At 36.4% G+C, this 22,161-nt stretch overlaps 1 protein-coding gene across 2 annotated transcripts in view; it reads right to left on the bottom strand.

The window, feature by feature from the left end:
- Positions 1 to 22,161, bottom strand: part of RSPO2 (R-spondin 2) — a 141,272-nt gene that overhangs the window by 16,017 nt on the left and 103,094 nt on the right. The gene's annotated exons all lie outside the window — the stretch shown is intronic.

The raw sequence follows: 22,161 nt of genomic DNA, 5'->3' as shown, positions 1-22,161 counted from the left end.
CACCATTGGTTACCAAAATGGTAGCTAAACATTTTATTCATGATAGGATGTGATTTTTGAAAGTACTCGTTAGAGCTTATAAACTGGTATAAGGATTGCTTTGTCATAGATCTTATCCAAAGGGTTTCCATAAAAAAAAAACACCCAAAAGACTAAATCATAAGGAGGTCCTATGGAACTGGAATGCTCCTAACACAAAGAAATAATAAATGCTTGAGGTGATGAATACCCCAATTACCCTGATTTGATCATTACACATCATATGTTCCCCATAAATATACACGACTATTATATAGCCATAATTAAAAATAAAAATTGAAAAAAAACCTTTAACACAACTCTGCAAGCATAGCTTTTAATTTGCAGTCAATATAAGAAATAGGAGACAGAGACCCTTTGTCTACGAGAAAATTTTCACTGTTTCAATGTCTCTAAAAACAGAACCATGTAATAATTCACATTACAAGGAAACCAAAAACATATTTTCTACCATAAAAAATAAACAGTTGAAATAACAAAAATAAAGAAAAACATGATCCTCTAGGGAAGTCTGCAATGGAGATGTTAAAAAACAAAATAGCAATATTTGAATCATATGCCATTTTGTTCTAAGCGTTAATGTTAAGGTAAAAAGATGAGTAGTAATTGAGCATAAATCCTCTTCCACATTTATTCCATATAACTCCATAAATGGTGCATTTCACAACTTGAGTACATTCACTGATTGAAATCCTATGGTTTTTCCATTGAAATAATGAGTGTTTCTCAGTGTCAGCAAGATTTTATTTTAGAGGTAGAAATTAGATCAGCCTCCAGTAAGGGTTCTATGAATGCATAATGTCATGCAGGTAAAGACTTCTTGCCCCAAATGCTGCTCTGTGGTAATTTTATATACCATCGACTACAATTAGTATATGAAATATGCATACATTCAAAATAAGTGCAATAAATTAATATAAAGTAGATGAAAACAATGAATTATTCAAATATACAACTGGTTTAAGTGTAAAGTGCTACAGCCCTTCTGAAATGTAATAGACAGCTGTATCAAGCTTTTTCAAAACGTGTGTACCTCCTGACTTCACCACAATGCAATATCTATCTATGTAGCAAAACTGCTCCTATACCCCATGAATATGTACAAATAAAAAATGGGGAAAAAAGTGTGTATTCTTGGATTCATTTACTGAAATTAGAGGACTCAAACCTGAGAAAAATATGCAAAATGAAGAAAAGGATTTTAGCACAGGTAGTCACTGTAAATTTATTTATGTTAAGTAAACATGGACTCAACCTGGAAGTTTAACAGTGGAGGAACTGTTTGGTGAATACCTTATGCCCTAAAATAGATTATATAGCCATTAATGTTATGTCTGTAGTGACTTTTTCATGACCTGAAAACAATTCTGATCCAAAATAAGTTTCTTTTAAAAGTTTCTAAGACTATAAAGACTGATTCAACTAGCAAATTATATATATATACACCTTTGGGAAAAAAATAGAATAAAAACATGTTATTTATTATTTGGTGGTGAGATAATAGGTAGTGGTGATTTTTTTTCCTGGTATTCTGTACTGTCTAGGTTTTAACTGAAAGTAATTATCAACTGATTTTTACACCTAGCAAAGCTATCCTTTAAGAGTGAGAGTAACGCCAGCTGAGCACGGTGGCTCACACCGGTAATCCTAGCACTTTGAGAGGCCAAGGTGGGAGAATTTCTTGACCTCAGGAGTTCAAGACCAGTCTAAGCAACAGTAAGACCCCATCTCTACCAAAAATAGAAAAAATTAGCCAGGTGTCATGGCCCATGCCTGTAGTCCCAGCAATGCAGGAAGCTGAAGCAGGAGGATTGCTCGAGCCCAGGAGTTTGAGGTTGCAGTGACCTATGATAACACTATGGCACTCTAGCCAGGGCAATAGAGTGAGACTCTGTCTCAAAAAAAACAAAGCAAAAACAAACAAGAGTGACAGTAACATGAAGATATTTTAAGACATGCAAAAACTGAGTTTACTACAAACAAATCCTCACTAAACGGAATATCTGAAGGATGTGCTTCGGAAAAAGGAAATCAACCACAGGAGTAAATATGGGATACAAAAATGAATGCTGAAGGAAGAAAGGGGGAGAGGGATTTGAATATATAGATAAATCTGAACAAACATTATGTATATCAAACAAAATAATGTCTGATAATGGGTTAAACAACAAAGCAGGACCAAGTCCTGCACAACATTAACATTCTTTGAAAGGAGGGACAGTGATCAATATTAAACTCTTTGAAAGTCACTTTATTGTTTGGGAGGATGGATGCAATTCCAGTAAAAAATCCTAAAGGATTTTGTGTAACTCCACTGATTTTAAAGATTAAACAGCTAAAATAGGACACCTTTGAATAGAAACAAGGTAAGGAACCTTGCTTCACCAGATTTTAAAATTTTATTATTACAAATGTAAAGTAAATAAGATAGTGTGGTATTAATGAAAGGATTAATAGACCAATTTAAAAGAACAAAGACCATACACATTCATATATAGAACCCTGATATGCCAAAGCAGTGGAAAAAGAATAGGCTATTAAAGAAATTGTGCTAGGATGATTGATTATCCAAAAAGGGAAGAAAATTATATTCCCAGCTTGTACCTAATACACAAAAAATCATTTCTCAGGTGGATTTAAAGTTTAAATGTGAATGTAAAAAAAAATTGAAAATTTAGCACAAAATATTGGAGATATAGAAGTAGTATTCTTTAGGGCTCCATAAAAGGTCCATATATACAACATAATGAAATTAATATCCAATTTTAAAAGATAACTAAAAAAGGGTAAAAAGACAAACTATTAGAAGGTATTTGAAACATACAAAACAAACGATTTGTATACAAAATGTTTTATTCAAAGTCCCGCATCACTCTATTTCTATATAAGTGAAAATATATACAAAACTAAATATATTGTTTATGCATATATAAATGTCTAAATAACTATAAATAAATGAAAGGAAATTACTGACAGAAAAATTAGGACAGTGCTTATAAAGTGTCTTCACCATACTATGAGGAAACCTAACTAATCACAGGAGAGACTATGTGGATTGAGAAATGCCCAGCCAACACCAACTCAGGAGCCAAACATGAGACCAAGAAGCCTTCATTCAGGTGGATTTATCTTCAGCAGTCAGCTAACACAACAGGATGAGTGCCCCTAAGTGAGAGCCTCCCGCCTGCAGCTCATCAATTCTCAGATCCATGCAAAATGATAATAAAACTGCTGATTTTAAGCTACTAAGTTTCAGGATATTTGTCATGCAGCAACAGATAACCAGAATAGACATTATCTATTGGGAAGATTGCTAAGGTAAGACTGAAATGCACCGCACATCCTCTTTCTTGGACTCACACTCTATTTAAATGTCAGTGCTAGCAAGTGCATGTGTACCCATTATGGAAGGATTGGATTCATAAATTCAGACTAAATTTTTTTTGCAAGTTGTTAGAGCAAGTATTTCAATAGCAACAATTCAGGCACAGTGGAACACCAGTAAAGATAACTTAGGTGGGTACAAGATTACAGAGTTACGTCTTCATCTTTCAAATCTTAGATGCTTCTCCACTACCTATATTTTGGATACTAAAACTAGAAATCTGAAGATAGCTTGATTTTTCTTTTTCTTCTTTGGAGGTAAAGTGCTTTCCTTATGGATGCTTGTAGCACTTTCTGTTTATCCTTTGCTTTCAAATGATTTTTTGCTAGACTGTCTCTATGATGATCCCTCTTTCACATATCGAGTTCTTTGGCTCTATAAACCCAGGGCATTTTCCAACTCAAGGTTTTGTTGTTGTTAATATCTATCCTCTTTTTTTATCATTATTTTCATGACTATGTCTTAATCTTCTAAATTCTATTGGAGTTGCCCAAGTTTTTCCTCCATGTCATTATTGTTCTATTTTTCAAATAATCAATTCTGTACTTGATACTCTCTAAATTTTACTTTGACTACACTATGTTTAAGTTCCCTTCAATTCTTTACCTCACCTGACTTCTCTTTTAATTTGATCATGTTGTCTCCTTTATCTCAGCCTATTCATTATTGCTTCCTAAAATGTTTTATGAATAATGTCTTCTCTGCATTCTGCTGGGGACAAACTTTTCCCTAATTTTTTTATTCAGTTCTTATATATATGAGGCATGTGACAATATCAGAAGTCTGAGCTTTGTTAAATTCTAGAATGAGTTCCCTCTTATTCTACCATAATTATAAGTTCATTTTTTCTCCTCTTCAACAAAGAAAAGTTCTGCTCATATCCAACAGATGAATTGTGGGGACTGCCCCCTCTCTCTCTGCTCATCTGGGTGTTGATTAAATTCCATTTTTATTCCCAAGCACTTGATTTGCTCATCATCCAACCTAATCCCATGTTTAGGTAGCTTTTCTCTTAGCTAGTATCTGGATCTCTAACACACTGAAGGGAAATAAAGTATAATCCTTTACATGCACACCACTTCCATCAGGATTCTTTCCATCATGTCCCCGACTTACAATTACTCCAGGGAACTACAATTTCCAGGACACAATGGTGCCACCGCCACCTACATAAGTGTTCGTTTTCTGGGAGTTGGTAAATGTTTGTAGAAGAGCAATACCAATAGGCTTGAGAGAGAGAAAGAAGTAATAAAGAGGAAACTGGCTTCATAGATAGTTTATCCTTGTCATTAGGAGCACTGGCTCTGAACTCCGACTCTGTGGGGATTCAAATCCTGGCTCCATTTCCTTAACTTGCTCAAACCACACAGCTAATATTAATCATTCTTACACCCCTATTTGCTCATGTGGAAATCAGAAATAATAATAGTACCCACCCTGTACAATTATTATTGCAGTAATTTAATGAGTCAATATACTTAACACAATGTCTGGAATATTATAAATATGCACTATTAGTTATAATTATCATTCTGTTGTTATAAAGCAGAGGTCATTTGACAAAAGGATACCTGTCCAGTTTCCTAATTGTTTCAGAGTTTTCATTTTTAACCTAGGGGCCAGCTGGGTGAGTATGAGGGAAGCCATTTTCTAGCTTTCATGTGGACACAGTCATCAGCAGTATACCATAAATAACCCTCCACTTACGTTTTTCAATTCAGTCTTCTCAGTATTTAGTTGTTGGACCTCCCCCTTCTGGATTCTGACAACACACTGACTGCTGGTTTTAGTTTGTAATGTTACCCATTCCATCCTTGTAAGTATTTTAGGGAATGGTCAGGAAGGGTGGTGGCAAGGGAAAATCCATCCAGATACCATTCTAAATCAGAAGCCAATGATCATTAATCCTACATTCAAATACTTTGTATTACAAATGTGCAACTAAAGTTTAAATGGTGGAGAACAACTCACAAGTCCAATTCTGTTTTGTTTACACCAATGGCAAATGGCAAATTCTAAAAATCTTGACTAATCAGAGATATTAAATATGGACCCCCCCCAAAAAAAAATCAGTGTAGTTCAGGACCTTGAAGGTTCATCTACTCTATATATCTGCTTAAAATGTGTCTACATCCATTCATCCTGGAAAAAGCATTTTAGAGACCTAGGGGAATACTTAAGTATTCTTAATAACCTTAAGTACCAAGGAGTTCCTGACTATTTGAACTCCAAACCCCCTTCTGTGGTTACTTAAGTACAGTTTCTCAGAGAAAGAAAAATAGTTGGCCACCAGGTTCCTTGTAATCTTTATGTTCTTTAAATCTTTTGAGATCATCCTTTACCCTTTTTAAAAATATATAGTTAACAGATGTACTGCTTAGCTGACAAAGTTTGCATAAATAATTAGTGCTATATAAACACATACTGCCTATTCTTCTTTTGAAATGTCATATTTATTTTAAACAAGATACCAAAAATCTAGCCTTGCCAAAGTATTGCAAATTACACTGTAAAGATTTCTCCAGCACTGTGCTTCTAGCCTAACCTTTTGATCCCCTCCACTAAAGGTACTTAGATTATATAAAAGTAATGGAACTGAAGAAATGCCATTGCAAATTTTTATGTATGGAACATTTAAAAGTGGTGAGTTCCTAAAGCGAATGCTGTCCAACAATCAGTCATCCCGAAGGACAGCAATACAGCATAGAGGTTAAGAACATGCTCTTTGGAGTCTAAGCCTTGGTTTCAGCCTTAGCTCTGCCACTATGACTTATCCAAAGCTTCAGAGGTGGTATCTTCTGTAAGCCTCAGTTTCTTATTGACAAAATGTGAGAAATAGGAGTTCCTACCAGATGAAGTTAATGTTATTATTAAACAAGAAAATAAAGTTGAGCCCAGTTCATGGCACACAGTGTGACTATTCAACACATTAGTGGTGGCGGTGATGGTGGCAGGGATAATAACAATGACAGCAACAAAGAATGTCAATGAAACCGAGAGAGAGCAAGAATAGATCTTCTTAGCCTTCCTGAAACCAACCACATGAAACAATCTAACTCAGAGCCAAACCACAAAAAGGTTGGACCACATGCCTTGACACTGTTGCAAGTCCAGCACCCTGGCTCTGCTGCCCAGCTCAGTCACGGCATGGACTATTAGCTGTCCGACTGGTATTAGACGGCGCTCTTCCTACCTCTGATGGATGGTAACCACTGGTTTGGCTGGGGTTCATTTTACATCCTCTGACTTAAACGGCTTTGCAAAAGTAATTTTTCATTGTTTTGAGAGGATAAGTAACACTACAGAAGTACTCATGTCCAACAAAGTGAGGATCATGCAACAAAAGGAAAACACCCAAAGGAAAACAAATGGGTAGAAGAGATAAATTCCCTTCAGGATGGATGTTTACCAAAAAGAAATTACATCCACAGTTCTCTCAGTTGGGGACCAATGGCAAGTTACATGCCCCCTGTTTAGCAGCTGAAAGCCAGCCAGATCCCGTGGCTTGGCTCCCTCACAAGCTTTAAATACACGAACTCACAGAACAGCACCCAAGTAAGCAAATAATGTGCACATTGCTCTCAGCTAAGAATTGAGAGAAAGAGGACAGAGAACTTTTTCAATAACTACAAGCTTGAAGAGCTTATCCAGATAAATAGGTTCAGTTTTTGCTAAGGTAGAAAACATGCAATTAAGTCTTCAAAGGATACTTTAAAACAGTGCCAGTGTCTGCTTCTGTCTCTGTTTCTCTCTCACCTTAAAACTATCTAAGATAGGTTGTAGGAAACTTAAAACAGATAAATTTCATCTTCTCAATAGCTGCTTTTCTTCTTTTTTTATACCTACCAAAATAAGTTTTCCGCCATGAAGAGAAACGCAACGCAATTCTGTACTATTGACTCTGATTTTTAAAGAAGTTACCGTATAAGGCAAAACATCTGCTGGAGAGGAAAACTGTTGCCAGATGGGATTACCTGACCCAAATTCAGCTCTAGTATTCATAGAAAGGATCTATGTAGCTATTTGCCTATTTTAAGCCTTCCGGGTGATTCTGATGTTGTCTTTGCTTTGGGAACCACTTCTCTAGATCAGGACAATTAAGATCATTTTGCCAATATTCTTTAAGAGGACTGACAATATCAACATCATTGCTAGTTAGCATTAATATATGCCCAGGCACTATACCATGTATTTCACATATTTATTACACAACTTCTTGGGTAGGTATCACTTTAGAAATGGGAAACTAAGGTTTGGTGAAGTCATGTGACTGCAAAGGTCACAAAGCTACTCATAAAGGAGCCAGGATATGAACTGCAGAGCTTTCGCTCTTTAACAATATGTCATATTGCCTACTTATATAAGAGTTTGAAGGGTTAGAAATAAAGTAGGAGTAGAGAAAACTAGGTTTGCAAGAAGGATAAAGAAGAATTAAACGTTGTAGGCCGTATTAGCCAGATCTCTGTCACTCTAATGGCAGTCCTCTTCCACTGACCCCCAGTTCTGAAGCAACGAGGCTCCCTCAACTGCTAGAGAACGACTGGTGAACGTTGTAGTCCACTCATTCATCTGACCTTCATTGCACCATATTGCTACTAGGATTTTTCATGACATGCAGATGCATTCTGAACCACAAAGTTGAATAACGAACACCAGTGCACTAAAATTATATAGTCTTGGTTTTGTAATGATTTCAAAGTATGTTGTCTCATCCCTAAATAAGTCATCTAACTCAAGACTGGTACTCAATAAAGCCTTATTAAATATACAACTATTATCTCATACTTGGAGAAACTGAATTATTGTCAAAAGGGTACACAACACCACCCCCCAGATCAACGGCAGAGCCAGGCATCAAGGTTGGCCCTATTACCAGACACTTGGCTTGACGTCCATGTGTTGTTTTCCATCCCATGACTATATGATATGGTTCAAATCCTTACTTAACTAATTGACATGCTAAACTATCAAAGTAGGGTTTTGTAACCCAATTTATTTCTCATCATTTAGGCAGCTATTTTAAGCAAACTGTGCTAATTTGTTTCAGGGCATATGTAAAATCCAGCATGTCTCTACCCAGGCTGAAAAAAGACTATACATTGCTATTGCTAGTGAATCAAAGTTTAGATTACTCCCATAAAAACCTGTGATATGAAATTAAGCTCATTATATAAAACACAAAATTTGAGGTTTAAACTATGTAATAATTCTTATTACTCTTACTCTAAAAATTGATACCAACAATGGACAAGAGTTACTTTGTATAAACTAGCTCTCCTCGAATTAATGCTATTTCCTTTATACTAAAAAGACACATTAACATAAAGTGTCTTTATTCTCCACCTATCCTCCAAATCATAGCTTTGCAGTATTTCTGGCCCCAAGATAGCCAAAGTCCAGCAGAGCCCTTGGTAATTTGAGATCTGCAGTATACATTTCACAACCACCTTTAATTTTCCTTTTAAATGTCATCAAAATACTTGAATGTTATCATGCTCTATTATTTTATTTTTAGATTCTTGGTGCTCACAAAGCACCACAACTGAATCATATGTTTGTTATCAACTCACAGAAGCAAATATTGTACTAAAAATAGAAAAATAAAATCAAGTAAAATAGCAGGTTGGAAGATGGTAGATGAGAAAAACCACCAGCCAGAGTGTCTCTGCAAGAAAGATACATTTTAGATGAAAGTGAAAAAAAACAAACAGGCAGACAAACATAGGAGGGTAGGAAGAAAGGGTGCCTGAAACTACAGGAGACTCCACAGGAAGAAGTTGCGGAGCAGAACTGGAAGGAGAAAGGCATTGGCAAAGTCTAAACCCCAAGAGGCTTGGAGACTAGTGACAAGAGTTAGGTGGCGTGATTAAATTTCCCCTTCCTTGCATCTCGGACTGCTGGTGGGCTCCCAAGCTGCTGGAGAGACCTGCCAACACCAGACCAGAGACAGCTGCTGCCAGTGAGCATGAGCCTCTTGCGGACAGAGTACCAGGCTCCCAGCTCCCTCAGGGCACCTCCCACCACGCAGACCCAAGCTGATCACCAGGCGCCATATTGCTTAATTCTCCCCTTCCCCTCCTCTACTTGTAGCTGCTGACAGGGACAATTTAGCCACCAACCACAGGCATCTGCAGGGAATGGGACCCTTTCCTTTTTGGGCCCCTGCAGCAGACTGAGGGGGTACTCGGACTGTGAGCTCCCTACCTGCTGACCCTCCCAGGTGCTGCTTGCCTGGTGACTCCAGAAGAGCGGGGCAAATCCCGAGATGGAGAGACATTGATCCAGTTTGGGCACCCCATGGGTGACTTGAGACCAGCACTCCTCTCCCTGGCAGGGTCAGGGATTGATCTCCAGGGCCCAAGGGACAGGACTGCAGGCCAGATTCCGTACACCCAGGTCTGGGTAGCATTGCCAGGGGGCACAGAAGGGATATTTGTGAACGAGCCTACTGAGGTGTGTGTACCTTCAGTGGCAGATCAGTGGGTCCTAGCTGCAGCGAGCTCAAGGGGCAACCCTCCTCCCATGGGTTGAGTTGAACTTTGTTGCTTGTTTTCTCTCTTGAGCCATTGTTGTCTCTGGCCTTTGACATTTTAGCTTTTGGATGATTTTACAGCGCTGAGCGTTTATTGTGTTGATCTGTGTGTAACACTGTTCTGAGTACTTTCCTGGAGGGCAGGTCTTATCTTGATGAATTCCCGAAGTCTTTGCTTGTCTGGGAAGGTCTTTATTTCTCCTTTGTATAAGAAACTTAGTTTTGCAGAGTACAATATTCTAGGCTGGGCATTATTCTGTTTGAGAAGGGTGAGAATGGGCCCCCAATGTCTTCTGGCTTGTAGGGTCTTAGTTGAGAAGTCTTCAGTTATTCTGATGGGTTTTTCTTTGTAGGATACCTGCTTCTTTTGCCTTACAGCTCATAGGAGTGCCTCTTTTGTGTTTATTTTGGCCAGTCTAATGACTACGTGTCATAGTGTCTTCCTGTTTGCAATGAATCTCCCAGGAGTCCTTTGAACTCCTTATACCTGGATATCTAGATTTTCAGCAAGGCTAGGGAAATTTTTCTCCATTGTATCTTCAAATAGTTTATCCAACCCTTGTGCATTTTCTTCTTCACCTTCAGGATGCCTATAAATTTTGGTCACATTAAATATAGGTATGTATTTGGGTTTTTTTCAAGGTAATATACAGATGAAATAAAAGATTATAATCTTACATAATAAATATGTACTCTTCGAGAGTTGGTCTCACAAATAAAAAAGACACTCAAGTAGTCAAGGTGGGCAAAGAGAAGAAAGAGTAGAACTGGGTAAAGAGATGGAGCAGGCAGTAGGTTGTTAAAGAGATAGAATCAAGTGGAATCGGTAGTCAAATGGGTATGAAAAATAAGGTAATAGAGGGGTTTAGGATGACTTCTAGGTTGTGGCTAAATAAGTAGGGAGGTGATGTCACCTTCTAAAATAGTAGGTCAAAGAGCCCTTTTGAAAGAAGAATTAGAAGTCATTTTAGATATTCTGAATTTGAAGTACATGTGGTATAAGCAGGTGGAAATGAGAAGGTCAGGCACTGGGGAAACGAAGGCACTGTGAAAGAGCCAGTACAGAAAGGAGGAAAGAGAAGGTCACAACAGATCAAGAAGGACCAAGACCTAAAAATACCCGGCATAGACTTGAAAGAAAAAAAAAGTGTGTCTCTTCCACAAGAAGATACAAGTAGATGCAATATGTGGAGATATGCAGGTAGGAAAAACGGTGAGGAAGTTTACTTCAACTGTGTGCTACAAAGAGAAGACAGCATTGTCTTCTGAGAAGAAACAGTGAAGGTTAGGAGTAACTCCCATGCTGAATGAGAAGGAGCACTCAGTGAGCTACCTAGGTGACAGGAGGGTCAAGCTGGCCCAAGGGATCAGCTAAGATTGTGAGGACATCTGTCCTCATTCTGGGATTTCTTCAACCTTAGGCTGAATCTGGGTTGGAAAACTTTGAAGTACTAGAAAGGATGAGCTGGAAAACTTGCAAGAGTAATTAGTGAACACTCTTCACGTCTATTTCACGTAGGTGGCTCAAGGGATAGATCCTAGGAGCCATCTCTCTCTCTCCAGAACACCAAAGCTCTAGCCTGCCTATGTTCTTCAATCTTGGAAAGGGTAACAGCCATAAATGCAAGCTTCTCATGAGCACCGCCCAGTGGAGTCTTCAATTACACACACACAAACACACCTCTCTGATCTGGTGCTGAGTTTCAATTAACCATGCCACCATCAGTATAAAAAAATCAGATGGCATCATTTTTCCAGTACTACAACCTAGTCCCATGCATATGTTGAGCCTGTTATAAATATAAATAAAAGATCACATAAAATAATCAACTTTTAAAAAGAAATTGGCCAAAGAGATTGTAAGAAATATACACATAAGAAATATACACATTGATGTATTTAAATTATGCATTCTTTTATTTACTTCTATGCTCATAAAAATGCTGGTCTTAAATTTATCAGCCATTTAATATGTATATTTATCTAAAAAATGTTTTAAGTATCACCATATTAACAACTCTAAAAAAAAATGACAGAACTCATGAACAGATTTCTGGGGCAGCATATATGCCAAGTTTTAACCTCTGAGGAATATTTTAAAATTCATTTTCATAAAGCAATTTTTCAAGAAGAAGTTGACATATTTTAATTCTATTTGCCTTAGCTGGCGCCACTCAAGACTTAGAAAGCTTAGAAGACAAGAAAAGCAGCTAAAACTATCACCATACAACACAACAGGTTATAAATTCAGCATTTTTGGTACAACTTTGGACTCATTTCAATCCATCTAAAAATTAAAGACCTTGTACTTGGACTTGATAATCTAGTCTTAAGTATCCAACTGTGAAAGTTCAAAGCTCTTTGCCTCTGTGGAAGTCTTGGACCCTCATCTTAAAAAATAAAATTACCACATTTTTTATATTCCTTTTTTTGTAAGCTTTCTAAGGAACGCATATGCTCTTTGCCCATGATGGACAAAGGTTACAAGGACAATTTACAATGAAGGAAGTGCAACTGGTAAACAAAGAAATGGAAGACAGATGCCCCTTGTTGATAAAGAAATAAATATAACTGAAAACAGGTGAAGTATTGTTTTAAAAACATAATAAAGTTATGTTTTAAAATGCAAAACAGTCTAGGAAAGTGTGGTAAGGCTGGCACTTGCACTTTGCTAGTAGCACAATGACAAAGACAAGTCCTTTGGAAAGCCACTAGGCAATATGACTATATAGGCAAAATATATTTATACGGTATTTCTACTACTCAATCTAGTGTAAGAAAATAATCAAAATTATAGAATGTACTAAAATCTTTAAAATTTAGGTATGGTTAAAAAAATCATAGGCTTATTACATGCAAAGCATCTTATTTCTGTAAAATGATTATACATATATTTAATGTATGTTTTACAAAACACGCAGACTCAAATATGTATATAAAATGTCTGTAAAGATACACACAATTATGTACTAGTGTAAATCTTTAAGCTAATAATTTTAAAACTTCTTTCAGAAAATATACATTAATAACCCAAAAGTTATTCATTATGAGATAAGGCTCAAAATGGATGTAATCTAAATATTTATACCTTAGAATTTTGTAATCTCACAGCTCCCTACTGGGTAAGAAATCCTCCTCCTTCTGGGAGGATTGTGAAGATCTGGGAAAACCATAATCAAGTCTCCAGATACACAGAAATTAGAGACAACTGCCCAAAGCCAGTGGGGACAACTGCCCATGCAGGTGGAAGGAATCAGCTTGGGATTGATGCACCAGGGCCACAAAATAACTCTCTACTGAATGATAAAACAGTGCTCTTTGTACTTCATGAACAAAGGACCTAGGTTTACCTCTCTCTAACAAAGGAGCTAGGAATCTGGAACAATACCACTACTTCAGGAACCTGAAGAGCTCCAGTGTCTTAGCAAGCCATCCAGGGACAGCTGAAGGGGTTGCCACACTCACAGTAATTAGCCATAAGCACCCAAATGTTAGTCACATGCAGATGCTATATGCATCTCCTTTTTCATGATACAGAATATTTTACTCACTTATAGGGTACATATCAGTATTTGTTACATGCATAGAATGTGTAACAATCAAGTCAGGGTATTTGGAGTATCCATTACCTTGAATATTTGTCCTTTCTATGTGTTGTTATCATTTCAAGTCCTCTCTTCTAGCCACTTTGAAATATACAATACATTGTTGCTAACTATAGTCACCCCACTCTATTAAATATTGGACCTTATTTCCTCTAACTGTATGTTTGTACCCACCAATCAACCTCTTTATATAAGCCCCTCCCACCCCACTCCCATGCGCACACACTTCCCACCCTCCGGTATCCATCATTCTATTCTCTATCTCTGTGAGATCAACTCTTTTAGCTCCCAGGATTGAGAACATGTGGCATCTGTCTTTCTGTGCCTACCTTATTGCATTTAACATAATGACCTCCAGTTCCATCTGTGTTGCTACAAGTGACAGGATTTTATTCTTTTTATGGCTGAATGGTATTCTGTTATATATAAATACCATATTTTATTTATCTAGTCACCCATTGATGAACAGTTAGGTTGACTGCGTATCTTTGCTATTGTGAATAGTGCTGCAACAAATAATATGGGGGTGCAGGTATCCCTTTGATATACTGATTTCTTTTCCTTTTGATAAATATCCAGTAGTGGGATTGCTGGATCATATGGTAGTTCTATTTTTAGTTTTTAAAGAACTCTCCATACTGTTCTCCATAATGGTTATACTATTAAATACATTCCCACCAACAATGTACAAGTGTTCCCTTTTCTCTGATGTTGTTTTTTGTCTTTTAATAATGGCCATTCTAAGCAGGGTGATATGGTATTTCACTGTGGTTTTGATTTGCATTTTTGATAATTAATGATGTTGAATATTTTTCCATATATCCGTTGGCCATTTGTATGTCTTCTTTTGAGAAATGTCTATTCATGTCCTCTGTACACTTTTTAATAGGATTATTTATTTTATTGTTGAGTTGTCTGAGTTCCTTATCTATTCTGGGTATTAGTCTCTTTTTGGATGAATAGCTTGCAAATATTTTTTCCCATTCAACAGGTTGTCTATTCACTCTGTTGATTGTTTCCTTTGCTGCACAGAAGCTTTTTAGTTTAATGTGATCCTATTTGTCTATTTTTGTTACAGTTGTCTGCACTTTTGAGATCTTAGCCATGAATATTTTACTTAGACCAATGTCTTGAAGAGGTTTCCCCATGATTTTTCTAGTAGTTTTATAAGTTTCTGGTCTTACATTTAAGTTTGTAATCCAAGCTGAGTTGATTTTTGTATATGGGGAAAGGTAGAGGTCCAGTTTCATTCTTCTGCATATAGATGTCCAATTTTTCTAGCACGATTTACTAAAGAGAGTGTACTTTCCCCAGTGTATGTTCTTGGCACCTTTATTGAAAATTGGTTAGTTGTAAATACATAAATTATTTCTGGACTATTTCTGTTCCATTTGTCTATGTGTCTTGTTTTTATACCAATACCATGCTGTTTTGGTTACTATAGACTCGTAATATATTTTCAAGTCAGGTAGTATTAAATTTCACAGTTCTGCAGCATAGATTCCATAATATGCCGCTACTGTATCAGAAATATGTCCAATGCAACATAGTTAATAAGCAGCAGCCCTGGGGAGACAATCTCAGAACTTTTGCTCTCTGTACTGCTTTGCCCTTGGTTCTTTTTATTGCTTTGCCCTTGGTTCTTTTTATTCCTTTGCTACTCTACCCTCCATCATTTGAGGGTAGAAAAGATAGAAACAGAAGGAGCAGGTGGCCAGCAGCAGATGTAGTGATGTCGAGGTTGGAACAAGTTGGCATCAACTAGAGATGCCAGGTCACCAAGGAAATGGTAGGTAATTCACAGAAGAGACATCAAAATACCTCTAGATGTCTAAATTTGCAATTCTATATTATGACTTTTCTGTAAAGTTACTCTCACCAAGACTTTTAGTAACAGGGTGGTTCACCAAATAGATTTGATTCATATTACAGGTAGAGTTCCCCCTCAATATTTTCAGAAGACCAGTTATGAAAATATACATTTTGCTCATAAATGCACACACAAATGGAATATGAATGAATGGAGTTTATAAAGATATTTATGTCTGCTTAAAAATCCTGAACCTTTCCACAATAGATCCTTAAAATAAAATTGCAGTATAATAGTGCTGTGTCAAACAGTCTTATGACATAAAACTTTAGTGTCCTCAGTTTAAATTTCAAGGTAGAATAGAAAAAACATTTAATAAAATTAGAAGCTTTATTGCCACACTAAAAAACTAAAAATTTTAGTTTTGCTACATTTTTTGGCATGTTTATCAATTATTTTGCCTCTGTTTGCTGTACAGTCTTTGTGAATTCAGATTTTGAAAACATTAACAAACTAAAATTAATCCAGAAATGCTCAAGTAATTTCAGCCTTGTGGTAGTTTCTAACTACCCACCCTTTTCTCCTAGGCAAATGTTCCAGTCTCCCTCCTTAAAATACATTATCTTAAACCTTTCATATATGAATTCCTGCAGAATTACTTAACATATTGAAATAAAAGGCTTTCTTTTCAAAATACACATTCTCTCTGCCCACAACACTATCAGCACAAAAGGTCATTTATTAAAGCTATAATATCCCACCCACTTAGTGAAAATAAATACAATAAAACAGACCGTAATTCCCTAGCCCATCAACTGACTCGATTAAAAATTGGGTGGCTCACCTGACAGTGGCTATGGAAACGTGTGGGTAAAGTATTTGGAAGCTAAACACAAAGCTTAGGTTCAGTAAAAAAGAGCCCCTCCCAAGAGGCATATAACCTCTAAGGAGACAGGTGACAGATGTGCCCATGGACCAAAATAAAATAAAGATCTGGCCAGCCACGCTGGGAAGGAATTTAAACACAACAAAAGCTTATGTTAGCACATGTTGGTGCCAAATGTATTCTGCAATCATTAAAAGCGAAGCATTTTGATGAACTGAAGCAGGAAGTCCTGGAATTGAAATGAAAACCTTCTAAACATCTACCCTGGACTGCCTGCTACAAATTCTACCCACATTTGGCCACAGCACAGGCTAACATTGTATTACGGCAACAGAATTAAGATTTTTCTGTAATTTTATTTTTAATGAACGGTAGGAATGAACACAAAGCCTTGCATCAGCACAAAATACCTTTTGAACATCTCCCCAAGAGTGAAACCAGGTGTCAGGAGAGCCTAAAGTAAAAGATGAGGAAAGGGATCATGAAGAAAGAAAACATGTTAGTGAGCAAAAGTAAAATAAAGATAATTCTTGTTATTAACTCTGGCCAAGTCTAAACAAACATTTTTTTTTTCTCTTCCAGTTATTATTGAGTCATATGGCCACCGGCAGGAACTGTTATCACTTCATTTTCTGCAGAATGTTTCAGAAACTTGAAACCTCCCACACTTTCCCCATGTGAATACTCTGGATTTTTAAACAATCATGAAGTGTTTGCTTCTAAAACTGAATACATTTGATGGCCTGGTGGTACAGCTGATCCATCACATACTGTTTAGTGGGCAGAATGGAGGAAAAATACCAAAACGTTACTAAATCAAAGAGCTCAGTGATGAAAAAGTTATTACGGGACAGTTGCATAGAACAATAATTTTCAATAATTAAAATTATTATTTACATTCAGGCTGTCTATGGAGTACTTCTGTCTTTCTGTTTTGCTGTTCAATAACTCAAAATGAGGAATATGTGCAAGAGCACAGCCAGAATTGCTAGAAGCAGTAACATTTCAAAAATGTGTTGCAATCTTCTTTGCATTATTGGCTCACATTAAGCACCTTCTCAACCTGTACAGAACCGTGAGGCAGAAGAGGCCAAGTTAACTGCCAAGCATTTCACCCACATTCTATCAACAAGAAAAAAATACCTAGAATCTCAAAGTCTAGTGTGTGCTGCTAGCTTGGTAATAAAATGAATCCTTGATTTTTCTAGGGCTGTTTTACAAATAAATGCCTATTTTAGATGTGTGGTTTGTTTTAAACAGAATCTCTCCTAAAAAATTATAATTGCTAAATATCATCTTTGAAACAGAGATAGCTTTAAGGAAATCTCTAATCCTATAGATCCATACCAATGTCTCACAAGTCAACATAGCAAGGCACAGCTTCCTCAAAGTTATACGTTGTAGCCACCCTAGAACCTTTTGTTTTTGCTATTATAATTGTTATCTTCAATTTCACCTACCAACAACTTGAAGGGAGTTCTTGACCTGGTAAAGAAAGAGCTTTGTCCTGACTGGACTTCCTCTCAAACCAGTCTACTTCTTTCTGTGCTAAGGGCTAGTTCTTCAATGTTCTCAGAGGTGGTCATTTCTGCTTAGCAGATAAAAGTGTTGGATTTTGCCTAAAAGGAACTCAGAATGTAAAACACCAGGTTTCATAACTCCAGCCAAGTTAAGTATGTGTGTTTTATAACAGACACTAGCCAGAAATGCAAATTATTTCTACAAAGTTCTAATCCTGTTATCAATCCCTTGAGACATACCCCCTTTACCCTTGATCCCTCCCCTGGCTACGGTTCTACATTTTTATTGCATGTTTTAAAAAAGAAAAACACTAGTAAAGCTACCCTAGATTCTGGTTTAGGAGTCCCAAGAGATGACACTGAGGTGTGGACTTGAGCGGTTTTCTAATTAAAAAGTCAGATGGTCTGTTTCTCTTAGAAAAGCTTCAACTCTCAGTGAATGCTTTGCTCATAGCTTCTTGGCCAAAGGCCATTTAGCATCTGCCTCAACAAAGCCCTTGCTGAAGTAGGGTCTAGCAAGCCATGGAGATTCAAGATAGCAAAGAAGAATGAAGTTGGAAATCTGAAGAACCCCTCTCCAAGCACAATTCTGAAAGAAAATTTTACATAAAAAAACCTACTTGAAAAATTTTAACCAATAAATGAATGAGGAAAAACCAAATACATTGAACTGTTTTAGCCATTGATGAAAATACCAACCACAGTTCCTTTCTGATAAAGTTTTTTTTTAAAACAAAGGTTTAATATTAACATATCTCCTTTGTGAACTCCTCAAATAATTGGCATCAGCAGTGTTCTACGGTGTCTGTGTTCTCTGCTGTCAGCCGTTTGTTCTTGCTTTAATTTCAATTGTAGCAATTTATATACCTTTTTAAATCTTGAATCATTTCATCATTGCAGCTTATGGTTTTTAAAATATTTATTGTAATGAAAAACCATGCATCTTACCAGAAAAAAATGCACATTTTACCAATTTTTTCCAGCCTATAGATCAGGGTACCCTTATACTAATTATATATCCAGACTCTAGAATAACTATTTGAGAATCCAAAAGGGAGGCTCAGAACAGAGCTACTAGAAGTCACTTTCCTACATTCTTCATCTAGAAAATTATCATTGTGGTGACCTCTCAATCAAACTCTGTGAAAGTCTAGGAACTTAGATATTACAATGGCCTCATCAGATGCTTGGTCTAGATTATAACAACAACAGTCTAATAAGCGAGTAAAAAAATAGATTATAATAAGGAGTAGATTCTTAAGTCATTTATGTAAAGGTAAGTAACTTCTACACACTGTACTTAATAAATGTAGACCACTTGTGTTTTGGGGCTTCATCTGTAAAATCCATTAAGATAGACTTTGCCAGATATTTCCTTAAATATGAATAAAAACTATCATGGAGTACATAAAATATAAAATGAAATTTGTATCACCGTAAGATGCCACTCTGATAAATGTTTATTTCCATTGGATATGGCCATCATTCTTATGGGCATCATAAGAAAATCTAACCCATGAGGAATCAGCATTTTGCTGATTTCACTCTTTTCATACACAGAAAGCTGCTTGATTTCACAGTTAGCAGAACTCAGTAACGGCTCAATTCTGAAGTGGTCCTTAATTGAAAACTTTATAAACAATGTAGTAAAATTAAGAAGTAAATTCTTTACAGTTAGTGATTAATAAATCAGCTATGCCCACTGAAAACTGACCAAGGAAAAACCACGAAAAGGGAAAGATATTTGAATTAGGCCACACAAAGTTACATGATTTTGAAGAAATGTAACACATATAACCTCCGAGGGCCACAGAACTTCTTTTAATTATCTGCCTTCAATTAAACTGCCACCATCTGTAAGAGTTTTAGAGTGGGGATGTTCTGTGCCAGCCTTTGACGACAAAGTTCTATAGTAACTATAGAGAATCCACACAAACCAGAAGACTGAGATAAGCAGAGAATAATCTAAGCGTCCAGAGAACAGCCTGGTCTCCCCAAGAACCTTCAAAGGTGTCTGAACTGTCCCTGGTTACTCTAAAAGCAGAATCTCTCTTCCAATTCCAGACCCAGGGCAAATTTGACTTAGAAGCCCTGGGGACAGTGGAAAGTTGATGCCCTCTCAGTTAGGAAGGGAAAAATGTACTGGCTCCACACCTAAAATGTCTTGCGTCAACCTACGTGAACATTCTGAAACTATTAATATTTGCAGTACTATGATCTAACACCCAAAACTCTTGAAATTTCAGCATCTTAGATCTCCTAAGAGATATAACAGTGTCATCACATAATTTAATTATATAAAATTTCAACAAGGTTAATTTCTTCTACATTGTAAGTACCAGAAATTAAGATCTAAATTTAGAATACTAGACTCCCTGATAAGTACTGGCTTTGTAGCCTGAAATAGCACCAGGAAATAAAAATTTTAAACTAATTTTTTTCTTTGTTGACAAAATGAAACATACTTAAAATACTAAAATCTTTTTTGCCTCTCTTAGGAAAATTCACGTAACAGGACACCAGAGTTTATTTTCCTGGTCAACAGGAACTATGTATTTGCTTTTTCTAGTTCATGGGTAAGGGTAGTTTTGGCTAATAACTAATTCTAATTTTGTTGTCGTTAAAAGGAACAGATGCTAAAACATTAAAAAAAAAGTTTGAATGCATGGACAAGCTAGTTTTGAAACAAAGATATAAAATGAACTTAAATTGTGGGTTTTCTTTTTATTTTTTTAATTTGAGCTATCTTTGTTTCTTACCGGGCTTCCATCTCCAGTAGGGGACAAATGCACTAATTTTCTCAATATGGAAAATGCTAGCATTAAAGCCAAATAAAGTTGGGTTTAAGATAATTACACTAGATTTTCATCAAAGCAACTTGGTACTCATCAAAATTCAATCCCAGTTAGCTGATGAGATTTCATCAGGCTGCTTAAGAAGCAGGAAAATAAACAAAAGTGGAGAGACAATGAAAACAATGTGACAACTGTCAAACAAAATGCCGAGCACAACATTGAACATTTCCCTAAAGGCAGCGCTGAAAATACCAATCCCCTCCCCCTCCTTCCTGCCTCCCCCACGCATGCGCACAAATGCACCATAAATTATCACATATTTTGAATTTTTAGTCATCTTTAATTATGCATTCATCGCATAATACTGATTGTGGAAAATTTTGTTGCTAAGTACTGAAGGTTACATAAAATATCAGCCATTCCAGGACTGTATGGTTAAAGAGAAAACTTTTGAAACATGGGTGCTTAAGAGGTCACCACCCTTGTTTGAACTCCTTTAAACAAGTTCTTAATAAATGTAAGCTATTATAAAAGGAATGGTTCACATTAGGCTACTACCGATGTCACAGTTTTGCAACTAGATATGCTCACATGTCATCCGCCTGGTGGAAAGATTTCACGTAGTAGTTCTTAGTACGTACAGGTCTTATGTTTCTGATAAAGCAGAAGCAAACTAGTAACGGCAATACAGAGTGCACTGCTTCAAACAGTGCTACAGAAGCTAGCCAAATAACTATTAATTCAAAGCATATTTGATGACTGTATTAAGTCAATCTGTGTGCTTAGAGTTGACAATTATACCAAATAGAGGAAGATCTGAAATGGAACAGACACTTGACATTGGAGGCAGAAATTACTTTAAATTACTCAAGTTAGCAATACCAGTCTTGATATGTAAAATACAAGAATACAACAAGAAATCTTTGCACAGATGCAAGGCAGAGGCATGTGGCTTTCTTCCACAGGTTTTAACATAAGATGAAAAGAAGAAAGGGAGAGGGCCGTGAGAGCCTACACAATATACGTCTTACCTGTATCAGTACTCAAGTGCTTTTACTAGTTCCTCAGAGGTTCATCTCCTTTAGAATTTTTAAGAAAGAAGTATAAGCACTCAGTATTTTAGAAAATAGACTCTTCAAATCAGCCAGAGTCTGTTGTACATTTTCTATTTATAAATCCAATAATCAAAGATTTATTACTAATAGAAGCCTTGACCTTTACTATTAACATTATCTTGGACTGGACACTCTAATAACTAAATTAAGATATATCAATGACTAAAAGTGATCATAGGATTACATCACCAAAAAAGACATAAAATCAATAAGGATTTTATCCTAGTGACAAGGGAAGTTAAAAACTGCTGAATAAGATGTTGAAGAGGCAGTGCATGACAAAATAAAGTTTTGTTTGGGGACTATCATGTGCTTGTCTACCTTATACCATATTTAACTAAATATAATTTGTATACCCAAATGAATGATTGTAAACTAAAGGGAGGTTTTTATTATTATTAGTCCATCACAGAATCTTGCAGAGTCCGCCACAAATAGGAGATATGTTATTGAATCCATGTGAAATTTCTGACC

The sequence above is a fragment of the Lemur catta genome, chromosome 9, assembly GCF_020740605.2.
Source record: "Lemur catta isolate mLemCat1 chromosome 9, mLemCat1.pri, whole genome shotgun sequence".
Classification (NCBI taxonomy): Eukaryota; Metazoa; Chordata; class Mammalia; order Primates; family Lemuridae; genus Lemur; species Lemur catta.
The sequence above is the reverse complement of the archived record's forward strand: the minus strand, read 5'-3'. Positions and strand labels throughout refer to the sequence as shown.